Source organism: Bactrocera latifrons, unplaced genomic scaffold, assembly GCF_001853355.1.
Source record: "Bactrocera latifrons isolate USDA-ARS-PBARC rearing strain unplaced genomic scaffold, ASM185335v1 scaffold_171, whole genome shotgun sequence".
Lineage (NCBI taxonomy): Eukaryota > Metazoa > Arthropoda > Insecta > Diptera > Tephritidae > Bactrocera > Bactrocera latifrons.
The window spans coordinates 1,891-27,907 of NW_017535197.1; the positions used below are offsets into that span (position 1 = coordinate 1,891).

The following is a 26,017-nucleotide window of genomic DNA, read 5'->3' on the forward strand; positions in this document are numbered from 1 at the left end:
CTGAATGATAGAGTTTTATTGCAACAACAAATAATTAGAGATAATTTCAAATTGCTATTCTGGATAAGAGACTATTTAAATGAAATAAATGTGAACTGATAGTCTACTTAGCTTGTTAGATTTCAAGGTGCATAACTGCGAACAGATCGGCTACTTGTACGCACGTGAGTTGGGATTTTAAACGGAAAGTGTTCTTCATAAATGCCTTGAAGTGAACAAGGAACGTGATCCTAATGATTGTTTTGAAGTATTTGTAAAAAAATTATTAATATTTGGTGCTAACATCCGTTTTCAAAACGCCTGATAAGTGTGAATCACCAAAAATCAAATATCCTGCATTGTACTTACTGGTAAGTACTGCAGTTAAACAACAGGATTTCTTTAGGAATCAGAAAAGAATTCAAAATAATTTAGTTGAAAAGTGCTCATTAAATAAATCACAAACTATAATGAATTAAATTATTTTATAATCCTTGTTCCTTATGTGTAATATAATATACCAAAAATGTTAATGTGCGACATGGCGTATGATTAACACGCACAGTGTAGTAATAAACTCAACCCGCACCACCGCTGATCTACAGGCAATTTGTAATCAAGGCAACGGGTTTACTAAAGTTTTCTATAATATTATAAAAATTATATTTTTTTTTAGTAGCTCCGGCAGTTTTTTAACGTAGTGGATTTTAAGGTCCATTTGAAGTAGATCGGAATTACAGTGTGCCATCGAAAAATAGTTTTTACTATCAATTTTTCACGAAGATGGTAAAAAATATCAGTATTACTTTCATTATATATATTCAAAAACAATTTTAAATCCTTAAACTGGTTACTAACTAATGGATTTTTGGGCTCTTAGAATATCGAGAATTTTTTCATTCAAAACTTTTGCATTGAACCTTCAATGGTTCGTTCCAAGTTTTACAAATTTTTATTCCTAATTCAAAATAAAAATTGAAAATTTAAAATCAAATTTTAATTTAATTTTTAATCCAATATGTATAAGATTTTAAAATTTAATTTGGAAAAAAAAATTTTTAATTTAAAAGTTGGACTAATAAATGAAGAAAGCCTTGCTAAAAATTTGCGCAACAATCCACACCTCTCCTGGTTAAAAAAAAAAAATAAATAAATTGCATGCGGTATGATTATGGCACACGACAATTACTTCAACTGGTGGCCTCACGAGTTTCTTAGAAATTTTTCGTACCCGGGATATGAAAAATTAGCTTTATTCGATTCGTCAAGCTCAGGAGAGTAGTGAATCGAACAAGCGGGTTTTCAAACAAGTTGACACTTTTTAAAATTCAAATGCTTCTGATCGTGAACTTTTGCCATCTTATGGACGAAGCAATTTAACTGTGCTCGCTATTCGTCGAGTTGGTGAAAATTTCGAGCGTCGGTTTTCTTGACATAATGTTCATATAATCTACAATTTGTCGATTAAAAGATAATTTCGAGAAAGGATTTCTATTAGAATGCGTATAAGATTGTTCTTACTCAAGAACTAAAGCCATTGGACCACCGTAAATGTCGTACATTAACTGGTTTTGCTTTGGAAAAACTTAAAAACGACTTTCAAGAAAATCATCTGCTTCGATAAGGCTCACTTTCATCTGAGTGGCGCGGTAAATAAACCAAACCGCCGATTCTGGTACTAAGAAAACCCACAAATTATTCAGGAAAGACTTAACGATTTGGTGTGGCTTTCGAAATCTAGTAGAATCACCCGTCCGTAATTTTTTCGAAATGAAGTTGGTAACACCATCTACTGTCAATGGAGCGCAATATAAATCGATGATAATCAACTTTTAATGGCCGCAATTGAAAGAAGTTGATCTTGACAGCATCTGGTTCAAAGAAGACGAAGCTACGTGCCACACCCAGCACGTGCAACAACTGAATTATTGCAAGAAAGGTTTGGAGTTTCGAGTATTTCCAGCAATTGTGACTTAACTGTGATTTAACAATATTGAACAACTGCTTTTGGATTATTTGAAGTCATTGGTCTTTAACAATTAAAAAGACTCTCTTCAAGCTTAAGAAGTCAATATTGAAAGTGCTATGTTTACTTTGAGAGCTCGTTTCAACAGAAATATATTTATTTTTGATAAATTCAATTACGAAATTTAATTGCAATGGTTATGAATACCAACCAACAACAAATTATACAAACCATATACCTAAAAATAAATAAACTAATTGTTGCATAATAAACAGAGTTCAATAGAAATGACAAAACAAAATTCAATTTCATTCCTCAATTAAAAATTAGAAACGATTGAATACACAAATGRCATTATTTACGATATAAGCAAATATCTAAAGCTAATACACCTGTTAACACACGCACACACCGCACCTTACTTACATATATACGAATGAGCATGAATGAGCTCTGTGGTGCGCGTGAGTACGCGTAATTGYTTGTTTTCACTACACTTGCTGTTGCTGTAGTAGCTAGTAAGCGCATACAATACACACAGTTATAATAGCTTATGAATGAATAGCTGGGCAGCCGCGAATTATCAATAATTGCGWACGCACGTTCACACCCATACTTCGCCGACTACCCGCCAGCCACTGCCAGCAAGCTGCCAACAACTCAGACCTAATTAACAAAGCGCTTGCAGGTATCGCCTAACCAATACAATAAATTGCATTAATGGCAGCAACATTTAGGCGCCTGGCCATTGATATGCGCGCGCGCTAGCTAGCGTCAAATGCCTGCCACATGCAACATTACAACGCTAATKCTACATGCAACAGCCGTATTATTGTAGCAACAGCAACAATTAGACGTACTACAGTGGAAATTCAATGTAATAGAAATAATGGCAGCTCACCGATTTACGGTTTTGCCAATTCACACCAACACCGACGCCAAAGCAGCGCAGATCCCAACAAATGGCATCAGGCAGAATTTGTTGTTGTATTCCTTGTATTTCCACAGCTCTGACAGCTCTGTGGAGCTAGAAATGCTTTTGCATATCTTTTTTTCCTCGTGCATTAGCAGACAATTCCCACGCCTCCATGGCACGCGCAATTATTTTAATAACCACAAATATTTCCAATGCATTTCACACGTTTTTATTCACCCAAATATCGATATTACACTAGTTAACAAAATTTTTATGTGGTTCAGTAAAAGAAAACAAGAGAAAACGTTAACCTCGGCTGTAACGAAGCTATGTATAATATACTTCACAAATACAAAAAAAAAAAGTTTCCTTAAAGAATATGATGTTGTTCGGGCAGTTTGTATGGCAGTTATATGTTGTTGTGAACCCATCTATATAATTTTTCACAAATTAGACTATGACGCAAACCAAATTTCAACAACCACTTGATTCCAAACGTTTACTTAGTATGGCAACTATACGCTATAGTGAGCCGATGCAGACAATTTTTTCGGAGATTATACCACTGCCCTAGGCAATAATTCATGCCAAATTTCTTCGGGATACATTCTCAAATAAAAACTTTTTCCATACAGAAACTTTAGGGTACACAATTTTTTTTTTTTTTCTTTTTTGTATAAAATATATTTTATTACGTTATTGAGCGCACATGGTTTGTACAACTGTTTAGTAAAAAAAAATTTGTTCTTTGCTGTTTATTTATTCAGCGCGTAAAGTTAGGTATTTCCGATCTAAAAACAGAAACCAATTGTTGTTCCCTGAAGGTTATATACATAAGTGAATACTTTATAGATTTTTTTATTATAATGGTGTCTGCATACCATTACTGCTTAAAAAGTAGTGACAAGGGTAAAGAAACTTGTTTTGTTTTATGATTCACTGTGACCTCAGCTTTATTTTTGCAAGAAATTAAATCACTGAGTAAGATGCCTAAAAGTATAAAACATAATACATAAATAAGTAAGTCGGAAGTCTTTATGTTTATTTCTTTCACCTTATCACTTACTACTTACCACGCACAGAACCTTGCCAAGTTAAAAAAAAAAATTCAATTTTTTTTTCAATATTTTTTTTTATCATTTTGGACTTTAATTAGTTTCTGAGGAAGCACAACCATTTTAATGGACTACTTTTTGCCATTTTTCCGGTAGAGACAAAGTATTCTGGTTTCTCGTCAAAAAACTGCAACAAATTTTCACAGGAGCCAACTTTACTTCATTAAGGGAGCGCCGCATTGACCGAAACAAATGGTATTCTTATGATGCAAGGTCAGAGCTATATGGTGGATACTTCAAAACTTCGCAGCMAAGCTCTCCCAGTTTTTCCGAGTCATCAAAGTTGTGTGTGGTCTAGCGTTTTCATTATGAAAGACGAAGCCATTTCCGTTGWTCAGTTCTGGCCGTTTTTTCGATTGCTTGCTTCAGTCTTATCAGTTGTTGACAGTAAAATGTAGAATCAATCGTTCGACCATGCTGCAGTAGCTCATAGTGAATGATTCTTTTCCAATCCCGCCAAACACTCAGCATTTGTTGAGCTTCACCACGCTTGGGCCMTGATCTTTTTCTCACTTTATTGCCGTCTTTGATCCACTTTTTGTCTCTTGTCTCCTGTTACCATTCGCAATTGCAGATGTTAATTCGGTCTATTAAATTTTTCACCGGCAATTCATGTGGCACCCAAATATCGATCTTTTTTTTTTTTTTTGGTAGTTTCTGTTTGTATGGTCAAAACCGTTGCTGATAAACGCTAAGTTGCTTAGCGATGTCATGACTGCTTATGTGACTTTACTGGTCAAACTTTTCCATAATTTCATCGGCTTTTTCAAAGGTAGGTCGACCAGAGCGARGTGCTTCTTTCACATCTAAATTTCCAGAACGGAAGCGAGCGAAACATTGTTGTGCTGCACACGAACTGATACAACATCAAAATACATTGGTGGTTTGCGTGGCATTTTTCCCTTTTTTATACAAAAATTTCAAAATTCAAGCGAATTTCTTTATTCTTTTTACTCATGACAGCTGTAACTTCTCCGAATTTAATTTACCACGCTTTAAAACGCYAAATGTTATGGCACAATGTGACTGGTAGCACTGGAGATATACGACTGTMACGACATCTACTGACAAAATACGAAAAAACTTTTTCGACTACCAATATTTCAAAGTTCTGACTAAGTTTTGAGACACTAGTTTATTTTGTACCATAAGAAGATTTATCACAATTGGAATATAAGTGAAAATTAAATCCTTACTCTTGATTTTATTTTATTTCCCGTACGATTTACCAGACATTATGAAACCAATTGTATTTTTAAATATAAATTTTTCCGAAAATTTTCATTTTTCAAGAAACAAAACTGGTTTTTTTCCATATATAATAACTTCGTAAATCCAGTTAACATTATAAATGCAGTTGTTGCATAGTTTGCAGGCAATTGTTTGAATTAAACCGACGCCGGCATTTATTATATACAATTAAGTCAAACAAATATTGTTTTGAACATACATATATGTATGTAAATAATAATTGTTTTTCGCAACAATTTACTAATACCATGTAGCAATGGATGACTAACCAAGCGATTGATTTAGACCTTGTAGGAAATACAGAATGGTAATAATTGAGTATAAAAAATACAATTATGAGATTATAAAATAAGTAGTGTAATYAAAATGAAAAAATCTTTAAATTAATAAATAAAAAATTTTTTTTCATTTATTTGCTTGTGTTTCAAATCTTCAAAATATTTAACGGACATTGAAAGTTGATATTCCTTTTTTTCCTGCAAAATTCCTAATATCTTTTTCATTGCACTTTCGGATTTCCATGCTGTTGTTATTGTAGCGGCATAAAAAACTCCTGAAGTAAGTTCAAGGAATGGTGTCGAGTTGGCGCGATAAAAATCCAGGTCGTTYCCGCTTACTTAAACCCGAATGTCGTAGGAACGGTTCGGATTTCCAATAGGATCGCTACTATCGTGTTTCACTCACAATAATTACAATTAAAATTTTTTTCGCTTTTGAACTTTAGCCTCTAATCATTGACGTGTTGTTTATACAGAATGAAACACCTTTGAAATTCATAGTCAATTGCAATATTTTTTTCCTGGGCACTGCGCTGTAATAATAACAGCAACAATTTCTTAGTTATTAGTAATTATTTGCGGTGCGGCAAATTATTGAATGGAAATATTTATTGAATAAATTTATTGAATTGGCAGGGAGAAACTAATTTTCTGGCGCCCTTGCGTACCAAAAATAAAAATTGCTACTTAAATCTTCAAAAGAWTATATACTATCTCACCGAAACACTACTACCTCTTAACCATCTGAGCTCCCGGAAATGTTGCACATTAAAAAATAAATACAATGGAATTCTACTAATATCCAATTACCTAACTGAGAGCATTTCGTTGCTCAGCAATTGCTTAGAAACACTTGATTGACAGGCATATCAGAAAATTTGGTCTCATATGTACGGCATATTTGCTAAATTGGTCTGAATGTTTGTTGTCAATGACAACCCGTAAAGTTGGAAGAGGTAAAATTTGGTTTATATTTTTTCCTATAAAATAAAATCAGCACTAAAACGCGCTTAAAAACATTTATCAAAGAGTTTTATTATATTTAAATACAACTTTATTGCCTTTGTATAATCCTCATCCACTTCCTCACGAATATCGGAAATAATTATATGTATATATTTAATTATGAACATACAGTAGAAAGTGATTTTTTATTGCGACCTTTTAGGGGCATAATGTAAACGTTTAGCTTTTTCATTTTCGCTCCACAATGTAGGCAACGATTTTCAACATTATCRTCATGTTTGAATATAAGCCGATAAGTATAAGAGAGTCAATCTCGATTACGGCACTTCTCTACTCGTTAAGCTTGCACTCTCAACAACAAAATGTGAAAGAAGCGTATACGCTCCAAAATGTAGGCAACTATAATAAAATGAGGGTCAGTCTCCGTTACGCTCTAAAAAAAAATCTCGAAAAAACAACAATGTTATTCAATTTAATTCAACACAAGAGCGCATATGGATAATTCATTAAAGTAGAAAAGCTATATAATTATATAAATTATATATATAATTTTTTTTCGCGAGGTGTAAGTTCAATGCSAACCACGCCATCTGTAATAAGCTTAGCAAATAAACGAAGTTATCCAAAAGAATATTTTRGTCAACGAGCTTCGACTAAAGCTTCATTGCAACGATTAGAGTACAGTACGTGCAATTATATATTTTACGTGCCAATAAAACATCAGAACTCATTGAAAAGACACTCTTAAAACTTGTAATTAKCCTTCAGCAATTTTATCGCTCCAACTCGCGGTATACGCACACAAATGCCACGAAGCAATAGTTAGATTGTCAACCTTCAAAGTTCATTAACATTTAATACGAAAATGCTTTTGTTTTTTTGTTTTTATTTCTTTAACAAAGTTTATCATTTTTTATAATAATAKAATAAAAAAACGTTTGCCAAATTATGCACAAAAATTGGCGTAATATTTGCAGCAAACAGTCTAGACTTGAGTTATTTTTTACCTATGCACACACAATTATGCACACATATACTATTATTGTTCTTTTTGTATATTTCTTTAGCCAGTAAGTGACAAGTRTTTCATTTTTCAAATTCTTTYCACACGATTTTTCAYTACATTGTTGAGTTTTTATATCGCRTCGTTTTTGTGGCGTGGATTTATCGCTACCCTCGTCTGCTAAGCCCAACTGTCAGCCAGTCAATCACTAATGCGATTTCTATGGAAATTAGCCAAAACCGCGCTTTTGTGTGCAACTTCTTAAAAAACATACTTTTCCATCAACTTTTTTAGTTATTTGCGGAAATCTTTCTAAAAAAGTACCAATTCGATGCAATAAATATACGCTTTCCATAAAATTGTGCAGTTTTTGTAAACACACATGCCTCCACGTTTACRTACAAGCATCATTAAAATGCAGAAGTATTGTTGCAATTATTGAACACATTCTGTAAAAAGCTTTTAATATTCAAAATATCACTGAATTTGAATACTAAAAAGTTCTTAATAAAAACAATGAAACTGTTACATTTGACCATGGCTTTTGGGATTTGTGGCGAATGTAATTGTTATGCAAAATTCTCATGGCTAATGAATGTATTCGCTATAATTCTGTGCATAAAAAGTTGGAAATAGTTTTTGCTCAGTTTATCTATAAAATTACACTTAACTATCAAATTTAGTTTTGGGTGTGATAATTCCATTTTAACAGCTAAACAGCCAACAGTTGCTTTGTTTGATTAATTAAATATATTTCATTGCATAAGCACCATGTAAMTATGAAGTATGAGAAAAACAGACAGAGTATTCTTAAATCTCAAATCGCCGAATTTAAAAATTATGTATACTAAAAWTAAAATTAAAATATGTTTTAAACAAAAGAAGTAATGAAAAAAATTCAAAAATATTTTTTTTTTTTGTGTTTGTACATAATATTTTGAAAGGGTTACATGTTACATTACTTTCTTCTACAAATTTTTCTCATATAAACAATTAAATATTTTTTTATATTTTTTATTGTTACAAACAAACACTAATAATACAGAAATTCTGAAATTTTTGGAAAGCAATATTTTAAACTCACTATTTCCGGTGACAGTATAACCTTAACTTAGAATTTGGACGAAGGAAAAAACTGAAACTTGGCTTAATGGCAGACATTTTAACCAAGAAATGCAAATATCAGAGAAAATGTCACGACTTTTTTTTCAAATAATTGCAATGGAAAGAAGTCTATCATCAAAGTTCTTAAGAATTGTATCTCAAAGAGCTGTGTAAAATTTTATGAAGATCGGTTGAGTAGATCTCGAGAAATCTTGCCATTCGACTTTAAAAACTCAGTTTCTAGGAAAACACGTTTTAAGACGGCGCACTTAGCCTAGCCCTAGCCAGCCTCGAGCGCACAACTTCTCAAGGCTGTATCTCCGAAACTATTACTCGAATCAAATTGAAAATTTAGAACAATATTCTACAAGTTGCAGAATTTAATAAACAATAAAATAAAATCGATTTTTTGAAATCCGTAAACCCATGTAACYCCCGGAAGAAGGTCGTTTTGGCAGCCGAAAACGATATTAATTATGTCTAACAGACCTTATCGCTCAACTGTCTCCCTTTTATGCCAMAACATCGTCCTCCAAGCTTAAATGATGATTTACATAGTTTCACACCTCAAATTATCTTTTAGTACCAAGCGTACTAGTACATGTAAATAGTCAGACTAGAGGATCTAGAAGCACGAAATAAAATAAAAATTTCAACGTTTAGTTATATATTTTTTAATAATTTTTTTCCAAATTTATATACGAAAAAAATCATGTAATACATACGTGCTTGGACTAAGAACATACAACCCACCCATTCCTACACTAACTCGCAAAAAGCAAACAAATTTTGATAATATAAATTTAATTCCACAAAGACATTAATATTRCGAACATATGTACATTTACAATAATGCTTAATTGATTGTTGTATTAATTAGTTTTTGTAAATATTGCGGTTCCATACCACACTTGATATTACACAATTTTCGCGGCTTCGCTTGGTAAAAATAATATTTGCTTTTAATCGCCAAACAATTTATTTGTGCGTGCTTGTGTGGATGTGCTTTTCGAAAATTTCCATAATTATTTTGTGGTTCAATTTCATTACAATTAAGTGGTAATTAAACCGCGTTTGCAGTTAATAACACGTTTGGACAAATTAATAAAAAAAAAGGTGTTAAGTCATTATTTTGAAAAGCTTTTTAAAATAAATACTTTATTTTGTTTGAGATTTGGAGAAAAAACGAATTAACTAGTTATTGCAAAGCGGCATTAGGAATGATTACATTTTGGATATGATTTTTTTGTTTCTAATCAATTAAGCGCTTTAGATTGCACTAGATTATTTGACGAATTGCTTGTTTTTTATTTATTATAACGCTACCTTTAAAATACAATCATGCTTTAAATAAATTTCCTTATCCTGGCAACCTGTTTCGCTATTTACTTGTTGTAGGGGAAAGTATTTATAAAATTCCCTCCTCAATGCAAGCTGCTACCTTACKCATTTCTGCTACRAAATGCAACCTTGAAATCACTCGYATGTRTGTATATACATATATAAACAAATCACAAGCATTAGGAACACGTACCCCACACMAACTGTCAGGCATCACCACAACCGCCATGTCTATTTTCCATAGAATAACTCGGTGAAAAGATCTAACAGTAAACACGATGCAAGCGTTGCAACATTTTGCATTCGTGTGCAGTCACTGAGCTGCTTTTAATTCAATTAATACTTTTTTTTAATGTACGAAAACGAGAAAAGGAACTGCGTGCAAAATGCTTTAACATAAATGTTATATAATTGATTTATTTATGTGTCTATATGTAAAATATTAACTAAGTAGAAAATGATACTTTAGTTGATAACCCCTTTCAGGTCTTCAGTTTCATTTGTTTTTTTTTACAGACTGTGCGAGCCCCTCACCAGTACTTGTATGTTATTTTTAGTGCATTATTAATTTAATATCATACATTAAAATTAAAGTTGGGAAACCAGTTTTTGTCTTTCATATARCCGGCTACCCGATTAATCATTGGCTCGAATCACGAGAAGCAATAGTACTTGCTTGTGTTTTTACTTTTGTATCATCAGCTGTTTGCTGCTTTATCAATGCACACAACCACATTTACACCCTAGACAAGAACCCGCATAGTTAAAGACATCTACATTTATAGTGAGGACAACAATCCGCAGAGATACATTCTAATTTCAACACGATTTGAATTTGATTAAGAATTAATGATTTTTTTGTGCTTGGTGAAGACACATAGAATATTTTTGGGGAACCTGTCATTGTGACAGTGCTTGGAGGGAAATTAATCTAGGTCCAATTCCGTTACCGTATGTTTTAGGAAGAAATGTTTACTATAAAAATTATCTTGTATAACTCGGTTTATATTTACAAATTTTTGATTTTAGTTTAGATGAATATTTTTGCTTTTTAAATCGATCTTCTTTGTATTCTCATTTGTTCTTGGAACCATTCATAATAATAAAACTGTTCTAAATTTTCAAAACCAARCTTGGTAGCACTGAAGATTGCGACTATACCACTATAATGAAGTATCATAGCATACTCCCTTGCACGAATTCAACTGGCTAGYTTTATTTTTTGCTTTTAAATATAATGTTTGTGACCAGTGAACAGAAGCGARCCGAAATATGGCGAATCGAAGATAGCTTACGGATGTCTCATAAATACTGAGGCAGTTTCGGGCTATCAATCGTACRCTAAAATGGCGTCACTTTGCTTTACGAAGTGAAAAATTACTTTCTTTCAAAACTATTACTGATATTGCCGAGAATTGTATCATTATCATATAACTTTTGTACGAAAAACATAAAGCTGACAAATTTAACCGCTTCCATTGAAATACACGATCTTAGTTGATCGAAACATTGAGCCAGCTAACACTGCCACAAGCAAATGTAGCACAGCGCAACTACTCCGCGCCAGTTGCCAGCGCAAAGTGCTTAAATGAAAATTTCTTAATTTGATGGCAACGAATTTAATGCTACGATTTAGAATCCTTGAAAACTTTTAAGTTTTTGCGCAAAGTGTTGTAAAGTTGTGCCAATTGCAGCAACATTGTTGTCACATTTCGTTGTGACATTGCATGCGCTCTTGCCGCAAACTGTGCGCCACCACTTCATCGGGCTGGAAATTTACCTGGACATAAAAGCAGCCAATTTCAATTAACTCGAACAGCAAAACAAGCAAACAGACGCACCACAACGACAGCCGGCAAGCGTCCAACCAACCAACCAACCAACCAACCAACGAGGCAACGGCCCACCACCGACCAAGTAATCGAGCAACTTGAAGTAAATGAATGACGTTTAAGTTTATGGCGTGGCCGTCGATGTTGCAATTTTGCTACTTTTGTTGTTTGTCTTTGCCACGACGACAACGCTTTCTTGGCAACTTTTTGCTGCTGTAGGAGAAAAACGCGTAAAAACTAAAGTTCTGCGAAAGGGAATTGTTGGTTACTCATCCGCAATGTTGGGCCTGAGTGTTCGACACTTCAACTGCCATAGCATGGCCGGTGTGGTGCGCCGCTAAGTGAGGCCATCCGCAAAAAGCCATAACAACAATAGTAATAAACAACATGAAGTAGTACTTTAGTTAAACTATTAAGTGATATTGGAACGCATCATCGACGTAGCATTAAAAGTTTAATTGAATTAAGTAAATAAAAATGACGTCGACCAGCGGAATGAGTGATGAGCGAGCGTATATAATGGTGCGCATATATAACAGTACGCGTAGTCGAATATTGTCGCAAAAACGAACGGTAAACCATAAAAAGTTGAAGTCGATAATGAAATCAGTTGAAACTCGCAGTGAATTCTCAAAATGAAGTTGAAATTAATGCTGAAATGGCGCAGACATTGTCGTTGAAAAACGAATGTAATGAAAAACAGATGTGACCTCATCGTTTTATTTTACATTTTTTTAATATTTTTTCTTTTACTATAATTGTTGTTATGTCGCAAATTCAACTAATTGAAACTGGTAGTAAAATAACTTAAGAAGCTAAAGGTTTAATCAGTACTGTAGGTTCATATTATTGCAATTTCTTGAAGTCAATTAGACCACCTCAATATAATGAATTYGGAAAATTGTTCAAAATATTTTGAAGATATCATAGCAACGGGTTTTTAAATAGGAACCGATAAGGACAGTAAAACCGTCACATTTTTCCCCACTCTTTGGACATTTCGCTTCAGTAAGTCTTGCCATTTCATCGTGAAAAGATATACGATCCAACAACGAGTCGAAATTATTAAAATTTACTATCGAAATTTGGAGACAGTGGCCTCAACTTTAAGAGCGGCATTTCCAATTTATGGTTATCCGGATCGTCTTGTCAAATCAAAAATTGAGCGTCTAGTGGAAAAATTTCAATTCACAGGATCAGTACAATATGTTCCCGTTCCAGTGAGAAAAATAAGTGCCCATAATGTCGAGATTATTGCTGTGGCTAGCATATCAATTGAGGAATACCCAACAACAACAGAAGTTATACCAAACTCGATTTCATCACTGAAAACTACCCACAGCGCTTCGCCAAACAACATAAATAATTTACTTGCATACTTATCAAACACCATAATATGATAAATCTAATCTACATGTCATAATTCTAACGGAAATKCTCAAAAGTTCACTATCTATATAGAAAACATTAAACAGAGCATTAATTATACAAAGGAAGTGATAATATATGAGCATAGCTTGTTGCGAATTAGTAACAAATTTTACAGTTATTCGAACATATATACGCATATTTATTGCCATCATTTCTCAACGAAGCGAAAATTATAATTAATAGTTCTAGATGCTTAGTACAAGGAGAGTACTTCAATAAAATCCACAATATACACATATTACATACATACATGAATAYATATKTACATACATATGTACTCTCATACTTATTAWTACACCGTATAAGCAAAATATAATGATGACATGAGTGTGTGTGTGTGCGCTCATCACAACTTCATAACTTACAATTTCGGCAAGCGTAAAATCTGTTTGCGACAATGAGCTGGTGCAAGCACCGAGTGCCGAGTGCCGAGTTTGTGACGTTAATGTCAAAGTGTGTGTWTTCGGTCGGTGGAGTCAATGCCAGYGCCCGARGCAGGCAGGGCGGCTAGTGTAAGTTATCTGCTTGTTACTGTCTGCTAACATTGTCAGTTAGATGTTTTGTCTTTGCTTTTGTTTTTGCTTTTTTCACTCTCCAATTGCTGCTACTGCTGTTGGCAATTTGACTGTACTCATGGTGGTCACTCTGACAGCAAGTTGTAACAATTATATTAGTGCGGTTTTTATTTTTTCTTTACRTGCGCTCTATATATATTGGGAGCTTTGGTTACGTAGTTGTTGCCTTTATATATATACTCACAAGTGACAGCAACGGCAGCACCATCAACACCAGCAGCATCAGCGGCATCAACAGCAAGTGTTGCCACATAATCTAATGATCCTAACAACTTAGTCTTTAGAACATTTCATGCAATTCAAATAAAAGCGTTGTGGAGGCACAAAGTCACTTACAAACACGCACGAACGCCGAGTTGATTGCAATTGTTCTGGCTGYTGCTGCCACTACAACCGTTAACTATACGTTACATACATATAAGCTAGTCTAAATGTTTGTTTGTGTTTTTGGTGGCACAACTTACAATATTTGCTAACTGCGAACTGCGAACTGCAAAATTCGCACAGACAGCTGGGCGACTGTTGCTGCAATTTTACTTTTTGTACTTAACTTGCCTACCTCTTGATGYTGTTGCTGTTGTTGTTGCTGCTGTTATTATTATTGCTGTTGCGTTGCATTGCAGTTGCAGCAAGTTTTAGTTTTATTCACTTGTAATATTCATGGCGCAACACTTCCACAGMSCGTCGTATGGCAACTGACAACTCTAATGACATCACTACAACTCATTAGGAAATTTTGTTGCAACGACAAATTGCGCCAAACTCACTGACACTTCTTAAAAACAGCAGCGTGGTGTTCTCGTGACAGCGACATGCTTGTTTATCATTATAATTGTTATTGTTGTTTGTTTTTTTTTATTTTTTTTTTTTATATTGTAGTTTGTAACTTGTCATAGGTTTTCCTCTGTACTTCCGAATTCTTCTTCTTTATTCGCTTAGACAGCGCTTACGTTGTTATAGCCGAGTTTACAACAGCGCAAACGTCATTTTTTCTTTTGAGCAGTTTGGTAACAATTGTAGACTCCAAGCGAAATCAGGTTCTTCTCCACCTGATCTYTCCAACCGAGTGGAGGTCTTCCTCTTATTCTGCTTACCTCAAGGGATACTGCGTCGAATACTTTCAGCACTGAAGTGTTTTCTTTCATTCGAACGGCATGACCTAACCAGCGCAGCCGCTATCTCTTAATTCGCTGAACTGTCTCAGTGTCGTCATATATCTCGTACAGCACACTGTTCCATCATCTGCCACATTCGCCGTTGCCAATACGGAAAGCACCATAAACCTTCCGTAGAATCTTTCTCTCGAAAACTCGTAACACCGACTTATCAAATGTTGTCATCGTCCATTACTCTACACCATATAGCAGACGGGGATGATGAGCGACTTGTAGAATTTAGTCTTTGTTCGTCGAGAGAGCACTTTACTGCTCAATTGCCTATTTAATCCGAAGTAGCACCTGTTGGTAAAAGTTATTCTGGGAGGTATTTCGACGCTGACGCTCTTGTTGGWGTTAATATGGTTCCAAGATAGAAAAATTGTCAACGACTTCGAAGTTATGACAGTCAACAGTGACGTGGGAGCCAAATTGCTAGAGCGACGACTGTTTGTTTGATGACTTTTTTGTCTTGCCTACGTTCACTACCAGACCCATTTGTTTCACTTCTTTGTCCAACCTGAAGTAAGCGAAACTAACAAAGGGTGACAATCTGCTGGAACTGGTGTACTGTATTCGATTCGCTACTCTCTAATGATTGGCAAATCGAAGACAACTGATGCTAGTGGAAAATGCTTCTTCTTTAGAATCCTTAACTTATTTTCGTTCATAATAATTTGAAAAATCTTCAAAAATATTTCTTCCCAATATTTACTACTCCATTCAACAAATATAGCAGAAATAGTAAATAATATAAATTCTACAACTGAATGAAACTTAAAACCTTCTCCACTTGCTATTTTCATTTCTTGCTATATCTGTTCCTTTTTATCATTAAACAACTGCTCGCTGAGTTAGAAAAGTCTTGAACTTGTACCCTACTCRTGTATACAAGGCGCGATAAGTATATCAATAAATCAATCTTTGCCACTCATTGCCATCGCAGCAGCATTCAACTTGTGTATACTATGTATTCCAGCGACTCACAGCGGATATCCTTGCACTACATTAATTTCATTTTAATCCAGACAATAAATTCTAATTTCTGCATTGGTAAGCGCCACCGTCAATTTGCAGTGAACTGCGACGCTGTAAATATACTATGCCATATTTATGTGCGGACGTGTGTATTTGTAACTATACAGTTATATTTTGAAGTGCTATATATAAATCCAAAGCGCGGAATTGCTCGWGCAGCGCCGCTGGTGATGTCCTTGCGCAACATGACGCATCCCGGCTGGCAACACTCCAGACGCCAAAGCAACTGACACAATTGCGGTGCACAGTSGTGTGAGTGGAGGAAAAGTAGCAGCAAATTTTAAGTGATATAAATTTAATTTTTATTTGATTTTTATTTAAAAAAAAGTCCTTCCTCCAAGTCTTTATTAATTGTATCCCAAAGACCTCGAGCGCACAAGTTCTCAAGGTTGTATCCCAGAAACTGTTACTCGGAKCAACTTGAGAGATGTCGTAAAATTTAATAAGACAATTTTGAAACCCKTAAACCCATGTAACCCCTTAAGACTTACATACGATAAATTTTTCGAAAAATTTTAGGGAAAATTTTATTACATAATTCTTAAAGGAAACATTCAGATTCAGAACCGGTTTTTTTTTAATTTTCATAACCGATTTTTGAAAAAATAATGTCATTATAAACAAATTTTAGCACATTTTATGAAAGCTCGTTACACTGTGCGCTGCGGCATAAATAAAGTGATGGATGTAAAACAGCATTTCGGTGAAAATTAAAGTGAAATTATGAAAATTATGATGATGGCTACACTGTAGGTTTATTGCGCGATAGATGTGTAACGACGTATAGACGAAACTGAGACTAAAGTCTATATTTCATCAACATAGCTATGCCAATGATTGTATTAGGTCTACAACTTTGCTCCCGTGGTTGTTTTTTTTTTTTTTTTTTTTTTTTTTTTTTTTTTTTTTTTTTTTTTTTTTTTTTTTTTTTTTTTTTTTTTTTTTTTTTTTTTTTTGTTTGGAAATTTAAAGCTTTATTGTATAAATTTGTTTATTTTATGATCCATTTTTTTGTAAACTGACACAATTTGCTTTACAAAAATTCTATATTTTTTAATACCTAATAGAAATCATATAGATGGTAGTAGTAGAGTAATAGTATTATCTATGAGTGTGTCAGCGTCAGTAAAGCGTGGACGGGTCCTCAGCCGCAATTTTCTTGGTATTAAAAAAGAAAAGCAAAATTTCCCGCAAATGTCGAAAATTCGGCTCAAAAAGTGACATTTTCAGTTGAGAATAAGTTTGGGATGCAAACAGATCTCTACAAATATTTTGTTGGGTTAATGTTGACACAAATGTCCAAGATCGATATAAGACGACGACAAAGCCGGGGTCAATTTCTATGATGGTGAAAATTTGGTTTAAGTTTAGTCCGATTATGAATGTCAATCTAAATTTTAAATTTTATTTTCTTAAATTTATATAATAATCTTAACTTTATTCATTTAATCACAAACTTCTCCATTAMATTTGGAACCTGTATAGTAAAAAATACCTCTGTATGATGTCAATTAAGTTTATATACTTCCACAGAAAAAATGTGCACATATAAAAATGTAGAAAAAGTACAAAAAGCAGAAGTCGTGGAAGTTTAAAAGAACTCCCGCCGCAATTGTAACACAAGCTGTTACATAACCGCAACTGGGCCACAGCAGGCTTTAACAGGTTTTTTTTTAGAAAAAATATGCAAAACAGAACGCGAAAAATACACATGTGACTATATAACATGGCGCTGTTGCGAACTTGCGACATATGCCATTACATACATATGTATGTATGCAATATATACGTATGTGTGCGCACATTAATCACAAGCGTTGATATGATGAAGCGTTGATGTTGTGCGCTAACCGCAAACACAATAGTGGCAGTGRTAGCAGTTGCGGTGCCCGACGAGTTTAAATTAAATGATTTCATCAAGCCAGCAAATAAACATGCGCTCTGCATGTCCCGACACATTCGTATATATGATATATGGTATGGTTGCGATATGAGAGGGATATTGTTAGTGTGTATGCTATATATATATGTGTATGTGGACTTGTTGCTGAAAGCTGCACGGAGTAAGTTGCAATTCGATTATAAAAAATGTTTTTAAAAAAAATTCAAAAGAGAGCATACTGGCGGTATGTTAATAGAGTATTCAGGAAGTGTATGAAGGCATTTTTACTTTGCGAGAAACTTTCTAGTTTCTTATTTATTTCTGTGGGGTGATATACTCCTATGCTGTGGCAGAAGTGTCAAGAACGAGTCTTGCCTAATTTAGTTATTCTTAGTGATATATTTGACATCATTAAAGGGTTGCATGAGTTTCCTCGGGTAAAAATCAGCCTTTTTTCAACAATTTTTTCTCATATAAAAATAAAATGTTTTATTATAATTTTTTATTGTATTATTGTGTATTTTATCGTGTATATTTGTTAACACCTTTATCAAAGAAATTCTGAAATTATTGGAAAAAAAAATATTTTGAACTCGACCATGCAACGCCATTTCAGGTGACCCCTCAGAAAAAAATGCGCCACGCGTAGGCAGATTAACTCTTTACAGGTTCATCTAAAGTCAAAAATACGTTTATTAGCTAAAATCTTAACTTAGAACTTGGATAATGGAAACAAAWACTGAAAATTGGGTTTTTGGGCAAAAAAAATTTTTTTTTAAATAGTTTTAATCGAAAAGAAATCCTTCATCTAAGTATTTGCGAAAAAATCTCATAAATATCGAATAAGCAGTTCTCGAGAAATCTTACCAACCGACTTCAAAATAACGGTTCCGAGAAAAACACCTTCGAATTCATAATATGCCAAATTCTACAATTAAAGCCCTATCTTCCACCATATATTATACACGATGCCCCACAACTGAGTATATTTTGTGTTCAAAGTATGAAGAATATGGTAGGACAAGAAGCCATGCATAAACCAGTTGGATCCATTGCGATACCAGATTAAATTCAGTATGAAGGATAACTCAACAATATTTTTTCGAAGTTTCCTTAGTTTTGAATACTAGCAAAAGTCCAATTTCGTTCTGGAACAGTTTGGTCCACATACGTATATTTGCTAATGACTTGAACATTTGGAGTATTCAGCGAAAACCGCAACACTTTCTGCTGCCATACCAAACACATAAATACAAATTTTGCTGACAGTTAACATTTCTCATGAACCGCAACTTAAAATTACAGCAGCGCACAAACACATACATACACATAACGAAAAAAAATTTTAAGCATTTCTCACGCTTGCCCTCCGTCCATCACGCCATCGCGCCATGCAGCACACTTTTGGCGGCACGTCTCAACGCCGGCAACCGCAGCAGAGTTCCGCACGCATTCCACCCAGGCCGCGCGCCTTCGTGCACAGCCCAACCCCCATCGAGTATGCATAGTTGTAGCGCGCGCCCGCTAAATATTAATTTTAACTACGCAAAACTTGTGCAACATTGGCAATTTTTCACTTTATTCTTTAAGCCAAACATACAAAATAAATTACCGGAATTTCGCAGAACAATATATATTGCTGCACAGTGGCCACGGTGGTGGCAGCTGTAGTGTTGGCATATTCTATGAGCAAAGCAAGGCGCATTTGGTTTCATTGTGTGCGTTTGTGTGCATGTGCGGCACGAAGACCTGCCAAAACGTACGATTGCACACCAACAAGAGCGTAGTAAGAATAACTGCGTCACTTGCAACATGCAACATGACTTGCGTGGCACTAACGGTGCAATAAAAGCGTGCCAAACATTGGCAAAGAAAATGGCCAGGGCGCGCGAAGTTGTGCGAAGCAGCGAATAGCGGAAAGCGAACTTTAAGCGCTCGGAGATAAATGAAACCAATTGAAACTTAAAGCAACAAAAAACAAGAAACGAGTGCGAGTGCGAGTATAAACACAATTGGGCGAAGTTAGCTCCAAGTGAAAGTAAACTTAATTGCTTTGACGGCAGAGTTTAAAGAGTTSTCAGTTATTAACTTGTATTTGMTAYATATGCATGYATTTGATATATATGTATGTATATATTATGGCGGTTCTAAAAATTGTCGGGAAAGATTSTTTAATCTCTGCAACTCAATGAATAATATTAACGAACAAGATATGGCACTATTKGGGGCTCATCACTAACAACTTTTAATATATTCGTTTAAGTTTAACGATTTGACATTTTTGACAGCTGTCAAAAAACTTATTTGCTATTATTTCTGTCTTATATGAAGTGTTTAACACATTGCTGTATCTTTTTGATATTTGTTAATGTTTGCTTCAACAACTACTCCATAACAGTATTCATGTACAAATTCTTCATCTATTTTTTGGCTDGTCGAAAAAATATTTTCGTATTTCTGATCAAACTTCAACTTTTTTTTATATTTCTAATGAACTTACTTGAACCAAATATGAACCATTTTGGTCGACCAGTTTTTGCCGTTTTTCCGCTCGAGACTTACTTCCAGTTTGTGTTCTTCTAGTAATTGTTTCACTTAGCTATGGTTATAGGTTTCAAACCTTTCCGTTCCAGTATATACACTTTCCAGTGCGCTTATTTAGACTTAGTGGCCGTAATCCTATTTAATTTAAATCGCCCTAAAGCTTCTATGTATGTATGTTCAGGGACCTCTATAATCACTTACCAATAGCTTCTTAAACCTTTCCTTGCAATTAAAAACCAATAAAAAGTTAATCCCTTCTCTCTTAATTCCAACACAAATTAAATAAATAAATAACTGCAATGTACTGCAGCAATAGATCACTGTAAACACTGCTGAGTACGCTGCAAAGTGCTCTTCACTTTTTTCTTTCTTATGTCTCGCTTTCAAGCAAAGAGAGCTAAGTACATATATGCCTCGCCACAAATTTACAGTAATTGCAACGTTTTGTATATTTTATTCAAACCTTTTGGCACAAAGAAATGATGGCAAAAATGTGTACTGCACTACACGGCACTAGTGCTTATCTAAGTACTTTTCGGTATATACTTATGTATGTACATACATATGCATGTATATACATAAGTATATGCCCACATGCAGTTGGCTGGCTACCTGTTGTGCACAGTACATTTGGCGCTCGCCTTGGAACGCTTATAAATACTTTATGCTATTTATTGCCCGATAACTTGTCTAAGCATTTTGCTATGCTCTAATGGCTGCACTTCAATTATTAAGTATTTTCAGAAGATAAAAAATGTAGGAAAGTGGAAAGTTTAGAACTTTACCATTATTACTACTTTTGTCTTGTGTGTTTTGTATGCAGCCCAAAGTGTTTACTAATGTGCTTGGAAGGAAGAAAGCAAATTACATATTCGGTAAAAGTTCGTCTTTAGCATACTTTGAATCTTTGGTCACTACTTGCAGCTAATAATATTAAGTGTTGTTTCAGGATTGTGTGACAAAATTCTAGCGCAGAACAGAATCTTTCAGAGCTATGAGGAGTTGACAAATATTTTTTTATAGTAGGRGGGAAGTATCGAAATACGGAGTRCGGAACTTRAATCMGCTAAACCTAACCTACTCCGAACTCATGTCTTTCCCACGGATCCATGGCCACTCAGTACTTAGGTTAGATGGAAATACAGGTCCCCAGGTCGTTTGGTTATCCACAAATGAATGTCTAAGATAAGTCCTTAACCTATCGTACTTTCGATTTAGAGTTTCACCACCGCTGCTACCACATTGTAATGTAGTTCTCTCTGATTTTTTCCCACCTTTTAGAGGGCTGTGATAGCTGATATAGTCGAGAATTCGTCCCCCTGGAAGTCAATAGGCGGCATGCTGACTAGTACTTCCGCAGCATCGCTTAACATTGTTCGGAAAGCACTTATTACTCGCATTTCAGAAAGCTGCTGAACTGCTTTTGTTGGTCTTGCATATTATTTTTTGTCTAGAAGCTATTCTAACTACTAGCAGAACCTTTGTGGGTTTCTAGATATGTAAAGTAAATGTTGTAGACTCCTGGTTTAAGGCATAAGCAGTAGTTAGTTCCAGTGCAGCCAAGGTTAACGGATTTTCTTTATTTTATTTATGATTTTGAGGCCACTAAGTTTTTATCAGTAGAGTAATTTCGACATTTTTATTTCAACTATCACTTCACCATTTTTCACACCTTTCCATAATAAATAAATGTCAAATTCGAAACCTCTATGGCAACGAATCATGTAAGCTGAGTAGTTCATTAAGTAACATACTATATAAATATACATACGAACGTACATATAATATGAAAATGCTTTTAAGCCAAAGTTGTCAGCAATTAATTTTTGCAGCATTGTAGATGTCAAAAACTCGTAAACCATTCATTTCGGTCATTTTGTGTTAATTGAATGAAGTTAAAATGAATTCGAAACCAAACAGTACCACTCACAAATGTGCCGCAGCAATGTCAAGTGGTATTTCATTTGTCAGGAGAGGACTCATTACTTGGCCGAACAACTTCTCTGTGGCATTTACAAGAAGAACATACTCTTCACAAAAGCTGTGTGCCATTGACGGCCACTAAACGTATGCAAATGTGGTGTTGTATATGTGTGTGATTTTAAAGTCCATGCAAATAACCCGGAGCAGAAACGCAAACAAAGCTCTGAGCCCGGAGCCAAGAATCAGCAGGCAGCCAAACTATGTCATTATCTAATAAACTTTCAAACGTTTTACTATTCTTCAATGCTATGSTGYACAGCAGCAACAACAACAAACAATTTCGCCGACAACAAACACTGCAAATAGTCGACCACAATGCCAAAAGCACTCTAAACACTTTGGTGGCTCTTTCCTGAGGACTTAAGGATACAATACTATTGCATTACGTTTATATATTTGTTGTTGTTGTTGTATTTTTTACTGTTATCTGCACTGCCAAGCCAAGGAGAATCGGGTCGAATTAAAACATAAAAACAATAAGTACATATAATGGAAGTAGGTGAGRTGACGAAGCAGCAGAGTGTGAAAGAGAGTGAGACAGTGAGGTGCAGAATGAGTAGTGTTGTAGAGTGAAATTCAATTACACYAGAATTGTTGGAGATTTATGTTTTGATTTGCTTRCTGGCACAACAGCGCCACGGAATAGAATATTCGTCGAAAGAATAGAGTGAAAAACGCAAATCCTTTCGCTTGGCAGCCGCACGTAAAAGCATAAATAGACGAGCGGCACACACTCCTCATAGTGGCCGCAGAGGTCGAGAGGGCAGTCGTGACAATAGCCGTATGCATGCCACACAGCATGTGGCAAACAGCTGCAGTGCTGCAGCACCAAGGAGTCTACGAGAGGCGAGAGAAGRAGCGCAGAAGCCGCTTAGACAGGATGTCTTCATGTGGCCAGAGTAAAGTGTGCTAAATGCATATGCCTTACGTTCCAGTATGGCACCTCACTTGATGTAGCACTGTTGGATACCATCCAGCGCACTGCATGGCACAGTGAGCCATGGCGCAACCAGCCAATTGGCCAACCTGCCTATAAACTACTCGAAGCGGCAACAAAACAAAAGCGAAAACAAAATACAAAAAAAAAGAATTAAGTTTCTAGTAGTCTGTCGCTGCTCGAGAGCCTGCCAAGAGCGCCATATTCAATTTGTCGGTTATCACTGCAGGTCAAATCACTGGCCGCGACCCTTCGTGTGATTCTCTTCTCCGTATGTCTGTTTGTATGTGTTACTTTGCTGCCGCTGTTTGCGGTCTTCGCTTCTGGATTTGTCTACAAGTTGGCTGGCATTGGTTTGCACTTTGCATGTTTGCAGAAAATTGAGAAATTTAGTTGTATTTTTTTTTTTTTTTTTGTTTCTTTTTACACTATTTTTGCGGTTTTGATATTTTTATTAGCGTTGTCAGTTAGTGATAGCTTTATGTTGTAGACATTGAGTTACGAGTAAATTGTATTCTAATAGCCGCAGCAGGTTCTCAAAATTATTCATTTGGAAAGGGTAACGGGTGGAAGAATCTTACCGTTATAAAATAGGTTATATACATACATACTTACAAAGCAGTTTTCTGCTCGCAATCGTCGTTTAAAGAGAGACTTCTCAGAGTAGGGTTTCAATTATTGCTTTTAGTTCATAGTTGGCTCTGAAAATAACTGATAAAGACAATATAAAATAGTTAAACTTATTCTTAATAAACAGACTCAAAGTTAAACCGACTAACATCTTCTAATTGGAATTACTAGCAACAGAAGCCTCTCTGAGACAGCGACAGAGGCAGAGACAGTGAGTCTCCACTCACATTCATCAAAAGAGAACAGTTAATCAGGTTGGGTCAACGTTAGGGTAAGTCTATCTTGCAGATATGATCCAACCATAAAACAGTCTATTTTCTATTTTGACATACCCGGGAGTAACATCAACATTGCATGTCATTGCATCAACAGTCAACGAAGTTAAACATATTTTATTTTTTGTAGCCTAAAATTTCGGATTTTCGTGAATAATCTATTTTTATTTCAATTAATTTGGTCTTGGATCATATAGGGAGATCAATTCTTAGCATCGAGGGTTCTGTCAAATAGAAGCCACTGCTAARGTTTTGAAAAACTGAATGGACAAAACGCCCTACAAGAAGATCGGATCCAAATTCTATAGAGATGAATTTACATTCGGTCCCCATACGACTCAAAGAAGAGTGAGAAATAGTTGAAGTAGGCAAGGGATAAGCATCTATACGGATGGGTCGAAACTAGATAATRGAATGGAATCTTTACAGCAAAGCTAGAAACCAAAACCCACAACTGTCCACCAGACCACTAAAGTGTCTTCTTGTCTTGTCTTGTGTTGTTCTTGTTCTGACTAGGAGTATGTTCATAACAAGCCSAAAACCTCCGACGCTAGCGCTGCGTTATCTTTAATTTATGTAATAATTTTATTGTTATGTAAACTTTTATAAAATAAAAATATAAAAAAAATGTTCATAACAAGGAATCTATCTATAAATACAGATAGCTAGATGGCTTTAATATCACTAAAGTATCTTAAGGTTTCGTCAAAGTTAGTGAATCAGTGCTTATTTTAGTGGATCTAACATCCTATTCCACGATAAACCTACAATGGGTTACAAGACATAKTTATATCCCTGTGAACCAGATGGACGAGCCAGATCCGGCACTACACTACAATTAGACTCYGGAAATACGTTATAAACTTAGCTAAGTCTCGGCGGAATCAATCCCTGACTTACTCTAAAATCTAACTCCAGAACTCAAGAAGAAGTATTAATAGGTCACTGTCTAAWTAGCAAACATACCAGTAGACTAGGAAGGCCATGTAACGACTGTTGTAAAAGATGTCAGAAGATAGAAGAGGAGAACACTATAATACAACTTCTATGCGGAAAGAATTGCAACCATCGGTCGAGGGTATCTTGACGACGACCTAAACCTATCGGACTGACGAACTTTATCAGAAGCACAGGGTGCTTCAGAGAGAAGACAATACATTGAGGGGTATCACAATGACCMTCGTAAATGCCTAAGTACGTAATCAGGCAGTCACTCCAACTACCTACCTACCCTTATGGGTTATATTAAGTTTACCACGAGGTTTTTTTCAAACGATTTTTCTTGTTGATAGTAAGAAACGAAGAAAACGCCAATTAGTATAAGAATATTCATCTGTGCAAACAAAGTTTCTAARCATTTTTCGCACCAAAAAATACATTGTCATGTTGACTTAAGCTCATGCAAAAGTTACWCGAGTTTAGTTGCAGCCACATTCCCACGCATTCAATGTCAAGAAAAACTAAGTAAACAAAATTTTCTACCACTCTACAAAAGTTAAATTGCAGCTGAAGTTACTTTGCGACATGCCACACAGTTTGAATTGTCTTAAACAATAACAAAAATTCGAACGAAATCGAAACGARCAAATTACAGGACTTGTAAAGTAACACGACTTTGTATTACTTATAGAATATATTATATGTACATAGTATTATATAACGGGTGATCCAAGTAGAGGCAAACTGCCATATTTATTGTTCAATAATGTTTAGCATTTTACTTCATCAAGGAAAGACTTAAGGCTGAACAAATTAAATCAATTCAAGTTCTGTAAAGAATGGTTTCTTTTAGAAGGTAGGGAACTTTTAATGAAACA

General features: G+C 35.0%; 1 protein-coding gene across 1 annotated transcript in view; it reads left to right on the top strand.

Annotated features, from left to right (window-relative positions):
• Nucleotides 1-205: 205 nt before the first annotated feature.
• Nucleotides 206-26,017, top strand: part of LOC108966955 (sodium-coupled monocarboxylate transporter 1) — a 64,708-nt gene continuing 38,896 nt past the window's right edge. The window contains exon 1 of the mRNA XM_018930125.1: nt 206-350. The gene's annotated coding sequence lies outside the window, so the exon portion shown is untranslated. The remainder of the gene's footprint in view (nt 351-26,017) is intronic.